This window comes from Abramis brama, assembly GCF_963993115.1.
Source record: "Abramis brama genome assembly, chromosome: 24".
Lineage (NCBI taxonomy): Eukaryota > Metazoa > Chordata > Actinopteri > Cypriniformes > Leuciscidae > Abramis > Abramis brama.
The window spans coordinates 8,582,227-8,594,246 of record NC_139986.1 but is presented as its reverse complement, the minus strand read 5'-3'; positions in this window follow the sequence as shown (position 1 = coordinate 8,594,246).

Sequence of the window (12,020 nt, the reverse complement as noted above, 5' to 3'; positions counted from 1 at the left end):
AAAAGTTACACGGTGGTAACGCATCCGCACACAATTAATAGCTTTACTTTAGAAGGGTGAGAAGCAAATTTAGGTGGAAATGCTCCACTTGAGGCAATGTAATTGTCAAAAACATTTCTGAGTCTGCGAATTAATATGTCTAAGAGGCAAAAGTGTTTTACATATGCAGCTATGCATATTATCGTGGAATGAGGTATTCTGAACTAAACACTGGATCAAAGGCCTGTCACTCTTACTTAAATGTGCAATGGCTCAGTAAAAGAGTCTTTTATCTTGTGCTTTGCCTTTGAATTACACTCTTACCTATGTTCTGCAATAAGACGGCAGGATCGCAGGTGTGAGTCTATGTACAGAGTCTTTAAAATGCTCCTTGTTCACTTCATCAATCACAGAAGGCGTCTGATTTAAAAGGTGCTAAAGTACATGTGTGTGACCCCAGGCACCGTGATGGCACCTTAACACTGACACGGATGACAGACTTTTCCAGAAATAGACTCGGCTGCACGGAACCCTGTCCCAGCTGCATGAAACACACTCCTGAGAGGGATATGTGGTCCTTGTGCACCATGTGTGCATTGAGACTCTCATTTAAGGGGTTATGGATTTGGCTTGAGGGTACCAGAGGGGGGGTTAAAGACATGAAATTGTCCTCCTGGATCTCGAGAGATTAGGGGCCAAGCATAGAAAGTGCATTGGTATTCATTATATCTGTAGGAGTCTGCATTATTGTTCTTTAATAAGGGAGACATATGACAGCACCCAGAACTGTATAACACCTTCTATGAGATCAGACACAAGCCTTGAGGAGAGACTAAGATGGCAAATTTGGTATCTCTTTTTTTTATGCCCTTCTAGGCATAAGGCAGTGGTTCTGGACCCTGGTCCTGGAGTACCCCTAGCACTGCACAGTTTAGATCAGGGGTGCCCAAGCCTGCTCCTGGCGATCGACTGTCCTGCACAGTTCATCTCCAACCCTAATCAAACACACCTGAAGCAACCAATTAAGGTCTTCAGAGCACGTCAGGATCACTTGAAAATTAAAGGCAGGTGTGTTTGATTAGGGTTGGAGATGAACTGTGCAGGACAGTCGATGGCCAGGAGCAGGATTGGGCACCCCTGGTTTAGATGTATCCCTAATCAAACACACCTGATTAAACTCATCAGCTCATTAGTAAAGACTCCAAGACCTCATTTGGGTATATCTTGGAGGAAAGTTTCAGTTGTCTTCCAGTCAAACCCTTTAGCACCACCATCAGCTCAGAACGAATTTGCAGTCACACTAGACTTTGAGCATGCAAAATGTCTACATAATATACTAATAATATAATACATAAAACTTTACTGCAATGCTGCATTCATGCAGATTTAAAGTTTGCATTCTTTTAATTCAGCTAAGAGATCAAGCTATGGCATTTCAATCTTCTATTGGTCAGATGCCTTCAGGTGATACAAATTGCAGGTCAGACTTCACACCAAACTGCATTTTGAACTTTAGAAATGTAGTGAAATGTGAAACAACTTCTCTTGAGCTTCCCTTTTAAAGGAACTCCACGCTGCATAAGATGTTGACGCTATGGGAACGCCTCTGCGTGATTTCGTCTTTAAGCACCTGTTAAATCAGTCCAATGGCATGGCGGGAAGTCATCTCATAGCGTGTGACGTCATGCAGGAAGCAATAAAGCACATCTTGACCAAAAAAATTAAATTCTGAGCCTTCAGCAAGCGCTCTGTGTAAATTATCCTGGCTTTCAAGTAATTTCAACAGGAGCTCAGGGGGCACCATGTCCTGGTACGGTCAGACAACATGACAGAGGTAGCCTATATAAATCATCAAGGCTGTCTCAGGTCCTGTCTTCTGAACAGACTGGCACGCTGCCTCCTCCTGTGGGCACAGGACAATCTCTGCTCAATACGAGCTGTGCTTGTGCTGGGCTCCATGAACACAGGGACCATGAACCACCTCCAGGGGAATGGAGACTCCACCCTCTGACGGTCCGCATGGTTTGGAGCATTTTCGCACCGGCAGAAGTGGATCTCTTCGTGTTAGAAGAGAATACCCACTGTCTGATATTCTTTTCAAAGAAAAATGTCCACAATTGGCCCACAGTTGTCCTCTTCTGCACCTCTATGCCTTTTCGCCGGCAGCACCGGTCATCAGCCAAATCAGGGAGGACAGATGCTCGCTCTTACTCCTGGCACCACTTTACCACTTTACCGTGGGACCTCCTTACCCAAGGGAAATGGTCGATCTGAAAAAAAAAACATACCACTCTGAAACGTTTTGTGAAATCCGTTCTTGCAAAGTCCGTTCATGAAATCTGTTCTGGACGTTCCTTTTGTTTGTTAACATTCCTAAGTCTGAATCAGGCTTATTGGTTTGAAATTGATGGCATCCTTAATATTTACACCTGAGCAGATTATTACAATAACTCGCGGTTATTGTAAGGAGCGTGACATTTCCCGAACACGTGCTAAGTGGTGCCAATCACAACATACTGGGCCACCTAACCAATCACAGCACATTTCGTATTTCGGAAGGAGGGGCTTCATCAAAACAGGAACTACAGGGCGTTCAAGTCAGAATGTGCTGTAATAATATATATATATATATATATATATATATATTTTTTTTTTTAATAATGTGTTTTTTGAACAATCAAGCATGAAACCATATCCTAGTACACCCCAAAATCAAGACTTCGTAATAGGTCATAATAGGACCCCTTTAAAAATAAATCCCTCTCCGAGTTTATATGCGAAAGGAAAATGAAGATGGATGGGATCAGAAAAATATTAGGGCTGGGAAAAGATTAATCGCGATTAATCGCATCCAAAATAAAAGTTTGTGTCTACATGATATATGTGTGTGTACTGCGTATAATTATTTTGTATATATAAATACACACACATATGCATGTATATATTTAAGAAATATTTGCATGTATATATTTATATATAATTTTAATTTATATAAAAATATAAAAAAAATAAAAATAAAAATATATAAATTTTAATATTTTATATATAAATAACAAATATTTCTTAAATATATACATGCAAGTGTGTATTTATATATATACAAAATAATTATACACAGTACACACACATATATCACGTAGACACAAACTTTTATTTTGGATGCGATTAATCGCGATTAATCTTTTCCCAGCCCTAAAAAATATCAATTTGAACTTGGTCAACTTCGCAGATTGGTTGCATCCAAAAGTTACATCCACTACCACAAATAGTTAATCAGATAAGAATATTTTAATATAAATATGCTTTATATATATATATATATATATATAATTATTATTATTATTATTATTATTATTATTATTATTTATTTATTTATTTGTTATTTTTTTTAACGATTTAATTAATTGTTTGCCGATATAAAACATCCTGGCAAAAACTAGGATGTTTAGGGTGGTTGCAATGGCGTAGCAGACGGACACGAAGGGCAATAAAACTCTGCTATATAACAAAAGAACACAAGTTCACTAATATCCAAGGGAAACGCAAACTCTAGTGAGTGGAGCCACGGACTTGCAGTTGCTTTGTTGTTGCAAAGGTGTTCTGCATAGTTTGTTGCACAAAACTATATGATTGTGAGGAGTTGCTCTGCTAAATCAGATAAATCCTACTTCCAAATCTCTGTGAAATTTCTGATCTCTAGATATTAATCTTCTTCAAAATAAGCAATTTTGATTGCACTTTATTTTACAGTATGTGCACTTAGAGAGTACTAACAGTTTAGTTAAGAAAGTACTGAGAACATATAGGCTTAGGGTTTAGTTACGTTAGGCCTAGGGTTAGAAGTCATAGTACCTGCTAATTAGCCAGTTATTGTAAGAACTATAGTTAAGTACAATAAATTAGTACATGCAGAACAATACTGTAAAATAAAGTGCTGCCATTTTTGTCTGTGTGTGTGTGTGACAATTATATTGTCCAACAGAGAGAAAGTAAAATTAGTCACCCGAAAGAAACTCTCCTCAACAAGCTGTGCATATATATATATATATATATATATATATATATATATATATATATATATATATATATATATTTATATTTATATATACAGTGCGGAGAACAAGTATTTGATACACTGCCGATTTTGCAGGTTTTCCTACTTACAAAGCATGTAGAGGTCTGTAATTTGTATCATAGGTACACTTCAACTGTGAGAGACGGAATCTAAAAACAAAAATCCAGAAAATCACATTGTATGATTTTTAAATAATTAATTTGCATTTTATTGCATGACAAAAGTATTTGATCACCTACCAACCAGTAAGAATTCCGGCTCTCATAGACCTGTTAGTTGTTCTTTAAGAAGCCCTCCTGTTGTCCACTCATTACCTGTATTAACTGCACTGGTTTGAACTCGTTACCTGTATAAAAGACACCTGTCCACACACTCAATCAAACAGACTCCAACCTCTCCACAATGGCCAAGACCAGAGAGCTGTGTAAGGACATCAGGGATAAAAAAGACCTGCACAAGGCTGGGATGGGCTACAGGACAATAGGCAAGCAGCTTGGTGAGAAGGCAACAACTGTTGGCGCAATTATTAGAAAATGGAAGTTCAAGATGACAGTCAATCTCCCTCGGTCTGGGGCACCATGCAAGATCTCACCTTGTGGGGCATCAATGATCATGAGGAAGGTGAGGGATCAGCCCAGAACTACACGGCAGGACCTGGTCAATGACCTGAAGAGAGCTGGGACCACAGTCTCAAAGAAAACCATTAGTAACACTACGCCGTCATGGATTAAAATCCTGCAGCGCACGCAAGTTCCCCCTGCTCAAGTCAGCGCATGTCCAGGCCCGTCTGAAGTTTGCCAATGACCATCTGGATGATCCAGAGGAGGAATGGGAGAAGGTCATGTGGTCTGATGAGACAAAAATAGAGCTTTTTGGTCTAAATTCCACTCGCCGTGTTTGGAGGAAGAAGAAGGATGAGTACAACCCCAAGAACACCATCCCAACCGTGAAGCATGGAGGTGGAAACATCATTCTTTGGGGATGCTTTTCTGCAAAGGGGACAGGACGACTGCACCGTATTGAGGGGAGGATGAATGGGGCCATGTATCGCGAGATCTTGGCCAACAACCTCCTTCCCTCAGTAAGAGAATTGAAGATGGGTCGTGGCTGGGTCTTCCAGCATGACAACGACCCGAAACACACAGCCAGGGCAACTAAGGAGTGGCTCCGTAAGAAGCATCTCAAGGTCCTGGAGTGGCCTAGCCATTCTCCAGACCTGAACCCAATAGAAAATCTTTGGAGGGAGCTGAAAGTCTGTATTGCCCAGCGACAGCCCCGAAACCTGAAGGATCTGGAGAAGGTCTGTATGGAGGAGTGGGCCAAAATCCCTGCTGCAGTGTGTGCAAACCTGGTAACGTACGGTCGACTGCTGCCACACATAATAAAACAAAACATCAAATAAAATAGTCCAGGCCTGGTCCTCTCTCATCCTTCACGATCGTCGCTCCACCTTTTATGCTTCAGCTCCTCCGTGAGAGATACGAGACCGGTGCGTTGCGCAGGTGGCCAGCAATCACACCACCGGCCTCGCGCCGTTCTCTCACGGCCCTCGGCCTGTCCTGCTCGCCAGAAATGCATTTACGTTAAGTTATTTAGCAGATGCTTTTATCCAAAGCAACTTGCAATAGAAGCAATGAAATCCACAATAGGGAAACAATATGTAAGTGCTGTGATAGATAGAATAGAAATATATTGGAATTGTAAGTGTCGTAGTATTAATGGGTCAATTCAAGTGTTTTATTACATGACTAAAAATAATGCAAACAATTCTTAGAGAGCTACAAATAAATATACTGTATATAATGTGCATTCACTCACAGAGATCTGAGGCACTAATAACCCAGTCTGGCCTTGAGCTAGCCTGGATGCCAGCCGAACTTAGCCCCGCCCACAACATTTGAGGTCGGGAAGTTCAGTCTGGACTTGATCCATTGTGGAGCAACAATGCTCGAACGAACCAGAGCTGTTCGGACCAATCAAATTGTCAGGGCGGGCTTTATACGATGATGGACAGATGATCAACAGTAACGTAATCATCCGCGTCACCAAAGAGCGCTTGGGTTGAATTCGTTAACAACAAAGATGACTGCCGCTGGAGAATTGAGATGTGTATATTCCGCCATTGCGTCTGTTATAGAAGATATCGACAGGGCATTAATTTTAAAAGAGGAACAGAGAACCGCGATCAAGGCATTTGAATGAAGAACGAAGAATGAATGAAGAACATACGTCACTTCGTTGCTCTGATTGGTTGTGGATCTGTCCAATTGAGTGCAGAGGCATTTTCTTTCCTGGTTCGGTTGAAACACGTCCCATAATCACAGCCCAATGGAGCAGAATCAGACTCATATTCTGACTAGAATCTTGAGTATGACGACGTCAGGATAGTCTTGAGCTAGTCTTGTTATTGAAGACCATGTTGATTGGTCAGAGCGTGTGTTTGGCATATGTATGTTGAGAAAGCAGTCAGTGCCTGGGCCACAGCCTCATGCCTGCAGACATGCACGTAGCCAGTGAACAGTGAAGTCCGTGCAGCAGGGACACAGTCATGCAGGAGTAAAAGGTACATTTCTGGTTCAAAAGCATGTCCTGCCAAGGTTAATCCATTAGAGACGGCCGTCTGACTGCCAGCCGCTGATGTGGCTGCTTTATGCCCACAGAAAGCTCCTTAAATAAAGATGGGAAGATGTTCCGGGCTGCTCATTCTCTGTTCTGTAGACTTGCATATGACCCATATCTCTATCCCATTTCACTGATCTGAAGTCACTTTCAACAATTTGCTGAAATTAAATAACCATTTCAAATAAAAAACTCTATTGGCCTAGCACTACATTGGTCTGTCAATAATATAGTGTTTAATTCCTTTTTCATTCTATATGAGAGAAAATGTATTTAGATTAATAAAGCATTTCATATTTAAAAATATAATAAAAAAAATAATGAAAAATGTAATATTTGTGGACATTTGTATCTTTATATAAATAGAGATATAAATTGCCAGATTATGTTAATTAAATATTTGTAAGTGAAATAAATTAAGCCTTATGTACACATTAAAGTTATATTAATTACGGTAGTTATATTAAAAATCTATTTGAAAATAGACACATTAGAAACATGATTCATATTATGTAACAGGAAGGTAAAACTGCTGGTTAGGTAAATCAGTTTCACCACATTTAATAATTTAAACTCGTGTTTATTTGTTTATTTATGTTGTTTTATTTACTTTGTATATTTTGCCAAATCTATATGATTTATGCATTTCTATGTTCATTGCAGAAATATGACAAGAAAAAAGTAAATCATGTCTTTGAGAAAAACTCTTAATTTCACTCCAGGTTTAAATAAATTAGTCAGGATTAATTAAAACCTGCATTATAATGAAGCACAAATTAAAAATTCACAACCGGTGTGACAAATATGCAGATTTGAACAGAAGATATGCTAATGAGATGTTATTTGAGTGTTTTCTGACCAGTGGCCATTAGGAGGGTAGCTGAGGGCAATGCACTGCCCCTGACACATGAACCCAGATAAACAACTGCAGGCTGGACTCAAGTCTATCAGCCTTATGCCTCTGGAGCTCTGAAGAGCTCATAAAAAGTATTCACTTTGTCATGCCGTTTCAGTTGGAATTACTTTTAGTATCACTTCTCACAGCAGCCCCGAGATATCCTATCAGAAGATATTAACACAGGAGGTCTTGCTAAAGTTCCCTGGCAAGACCTGTGGGGCAAAGGGGGCAACAAGAGGAGGTGGTGTATGGAGGAGATCAGATATTCTCTTGTTTGTGAAGATAGCGGAAGAGGGTGCAATTACATTGTAAATCGAGCTCTGATATCAGGTCATCCTCTTTGATTTGATTTGTTCAGTTACATTGAAATGATGCAACATACCTGACAAGAAGACAACAGTTTATTTGTGGCCACATTTTATTAAAGGGGTTCTATTATGCCCTTTTACGAAGTCTTGATTTTGTTTTTGGGGTGTACTAGAATATGCTTTCCTGCTTGATTGTTTAAAGGAACACTCCACCGTTTTTTGAAATAGGGCTTATTCACTTTCTTTCCTACATTTAGATAGGTGGGCAAATGCATTTTTGTCTCAGTGCATGCATTGTTTTAGTTTGACAGGGTCGGCGCGAGCTTAGCTTAATGAATGGAATCCTGAGATAATCCTGAAAGGAAGAGTGTTCCTTTAAAAAAAAAATATATAGTTTATAGTTTTACATTAAAAGATTGTTTTACATTATTACAGCACCTCTCTCTCTAGTCTGGCTCGAACGTGCCAATTGTTCCTGTTTTGATGAAGCCCATCCTTCCGAAATACGAAATGTGCTGTGATTGGTTAGCTGGCCCAGTGTGTTCTGATTGGCACCGGTTAGCGCGTGTTCAGGAAATGTCACACTCCTTACCATAACCGCGAGTTTCATCTGCTCAGGTGTAAATATTAAGGATGGTGTCAATTTCAAACCAATTCAAGCCTGATTCAGACTTATGAATGTTAAGAGGATCATGCAAACACAGATTTCAAAGGACGTTTCTGTAACGGCTGGTGGTGGTTGTTGTTGAAGGTAACAGACGATGATGAAGGTAATAATAAGGTTTATTCAACAACTGCAGACAGAACAGACACAACCACGTGAAGCATAACCATAAACGAGAACCGACAAAGGACTGAACAGAACAAGGAGTATAAATACACAGAAGGAAACTAACTAGACAGGTGTAGAAGGTAAACTAATTAGGAACAAACGAGCACAGGTGCAGACAATCCATGATACGGTGATGACGTGGTGGTGACATAACGCCCCCCTCGGATAGGCACGTCCTCGTGCCGTAAAGACTACGAAAGAAGAAGAAAAATAAAAAAGGGCAGAGGCTTCGGCGGAGGACGTGGAGCTGGTGACGGATGGTGATGAGGAGGAGTCAGTGAAGATGTAGTCCATGGTGGAGCTGACGGTGGGAGGAACCAGGGAGGAGTCTTGAGGGAAGGTGCGAATGGAACCCTGGGACTGATCGGCAGAGGCGGAACCATGGTGAGTGGTAGAGGAACAGGTAGAACAGAGCGGTTGACGGACCAGGGTGACATTGCAGGCTTGGAGGGCTGGCGCTGAGCCACTGACTGGTGGGACTGAGGTGATGACAAGGTCTGGGATGAATGGGGCGATGACGTTTTGAGCGAGGATGACGGGGAGGTTGGAGGAAGGGGGGAGTCCGATGAAGCTGTAGGGGTGAAGGGTGTGAGCATAGTGGGGATCCCGGAAGTCCGATGCTGAAGCTGGACGTCGACCTCCGGAGGCTGACCTGGAGAGACGAGGGAGTCCAGCAGAGCTTCCGGGCAAACTAGCTGCGGAGGCGATAAAGGAGTGATGAGTCGAGGCGATGGAGACGGACTGACAGGTCGAGGTGGAGGTATGGGCCTGGAGGCCCGAGGTGCAGGCGGGGGCTCGGCCTCACGCCAAGCTGGTGGAGGGGAAGGGTCTTACAAAAGCACAAGCTTACAGTAAACACTATATCAACACTAATGTTGGTTTGCAGGCGAGCGGAGGCAAAGCTCTGCCCTTTGTCTACATTGTAGCAACAACATAAAACTTATAATTGGAACTGTTAATAGAAAACACAACTAAGACATATTAAGACAAAACTAAGACAAATAATAAGACATACTTACACGTTGTGATCCACAAACAACACATTGTCCTGACAAAGTGGGAACTGCTTAGCCTGGAAATCCAGACCTAAATCTAAAATATTGGATAACACTACAACCAATCACAACAAGTTATCGCTTAGCTACCAGCGGAGCTAACTGGTAGATTAGACTCTTATCGTATCCGGTCGGCAAAAAAGCAAAAACGCCCTTCTTGCAAAGGAACGATTCGAGCGCCGTCTTCTGTTCCTCTTTTAGAGAAAAAGTCAAAATCTTTCATTGTAGCGGCCAAAGCCGTTTCAAATGGTGTTCATCTTGCAATGTTTACTAATGACTTCGACATTGCAGTGCTGTCGTCATCTCGCCTCTGGCCCGCCTATATCAGATAACCCAATGTGATTGGTGCAGCTCGGATACAAGGGCATATTTAATGAGCATCATTACTCGACACCAGAGTAACTCACTGAGCAAATTCAACTTGTGCTCTCGCGAGAACTATGGATTACCAGGGTAGGAACTGCTCTGTTTCAGGAGACACTTTTTTGCGCATTTTGACATAATTGTGTCTGTACTTCTCCGTTCAAGCACAAAAGAAGCGAAAAAGAATTCTCTCTGTGTGCGCATAGAAAACTTCTCATACAACGCCCGGATACTGAAGTATTTTCTCTTGTGAATGCTTAAAGTGGCAAGGTTTAAAACACATGTAACTGATAAAGTTCCGTGACAATTCAGCGCTGGGATTGGGATCAGTAACAGTAGCGTCTTTCACGCTGGCTGAAGGCATAGGACAGTCCTTATTGTCAGGCCCTGACAGGTGACTTTAAACAAGAATGCATGCATTGGCGTCGGTAATGCATAAATGGACATTGTGTGAAGATGTGGAGAGTGTAAAAAATAAAGGTGTCTCTTGAAAAAATATATAGGTATCGTTTTTTTACACGTTGCATAGTTATATACACAGTATAATGCAGTGATATTCCAACAATTTAAGCGTGACATTAGTGTCCAAATGCTTCTTGGGGCGGCTGTATGTTGCTCTTGACAATATAGAAAAAAAATATGTGAGAGAAATTAAAAAGATAACTTCTTAGTCCTTGCTAATTGCCGTACTATGACATTAGTTACATCTGATTTTAAAAACCCTAACAGTGCTTTGAGAAATGGGCAGCGCTGTAGGGTTCAGCAGAGGAAGTGTTCACTTTCCACTCAGAGGAAGACCTGTGGGCCGTCTGGATCCATGACTGAGGATGCTTCATCCTGCTCAGCCCTTCAGTCATTCAGCTCAAGGGAATCATATTGTACGATGAGCCATCATCTGCTTGTTAGAGACTCCTTGTAGAGCTTCATTTTGTGGGCTATATTTAAGCGCACATGACAAACTGCTGATTCTTGGCCCTTTGAAAAACACATACGCTCGAGGCTGGCGTGAAATCGACATTTGCACCCGTCTGCAGGGTGTGAGGACGCGGGACAAAGCGGCTGTTATTGCGCTGCGGCGTAATCTCTTGTTCTCCTCATCACTCTCCTTAACTCCCCTCATCATCGCCACAGTTATTATTGGGCTGCTCTCCTCAACGCTTCCATTTCTGAGCCCAAAGTGTTTGAACTGGAAGCCCTGTGGCCCCTGAGGGCCCGTACTGCTCCATAATCAGAGATATTTGGGATGAATTTGCTGTGGGTGGAAAGGTTATAGCTGTTTTTTATGGCGCTAACTTGACACCCACCACAATGAAGCTACTGTCACCCACATCCAGCTTCGAGAAACAGCCAAGATGTACATAACTGCAATATTTCTGTTAACTGATTGATTTCACTTTGTGATTTTTATTTCTTTTATCTTGTGACTGACCTACTAGGACTCTTTTGCCATAGTCAAACACGCACACATAAACATGTGACATTCTCTTTGGTGCTTGATAACACCACCCTTGACTTAATGTGGTATGTTATTATCTATAATATAATTATGTATAATATAATTTCATGGAGTGTTTCTTGTTAAATAAACAGATGATTTGGATCTGAGATGTATGAAAGGACAAAGAGAGGTGTGATAACTTACCCAAACTAGATCTAAAACCTGTTTCACTCTTGTTTTTGTGAACAAAGGCAAGTAGTTTTGGTGGCAAAGAGTCTCGGCTTTTACTTCGCCGTCCATTTCAACGCATGTTTAAAAAGGTTTTGTTAAGAAATTCATACAAAATTGAAATATACAGTGCACTCCACAATTCACAAGTTCACACTTCCTTTAGATATCCTTTAGTAATTAATTAAAAATATTCATAAAAATTGAACCTTACACTGAAGTAAA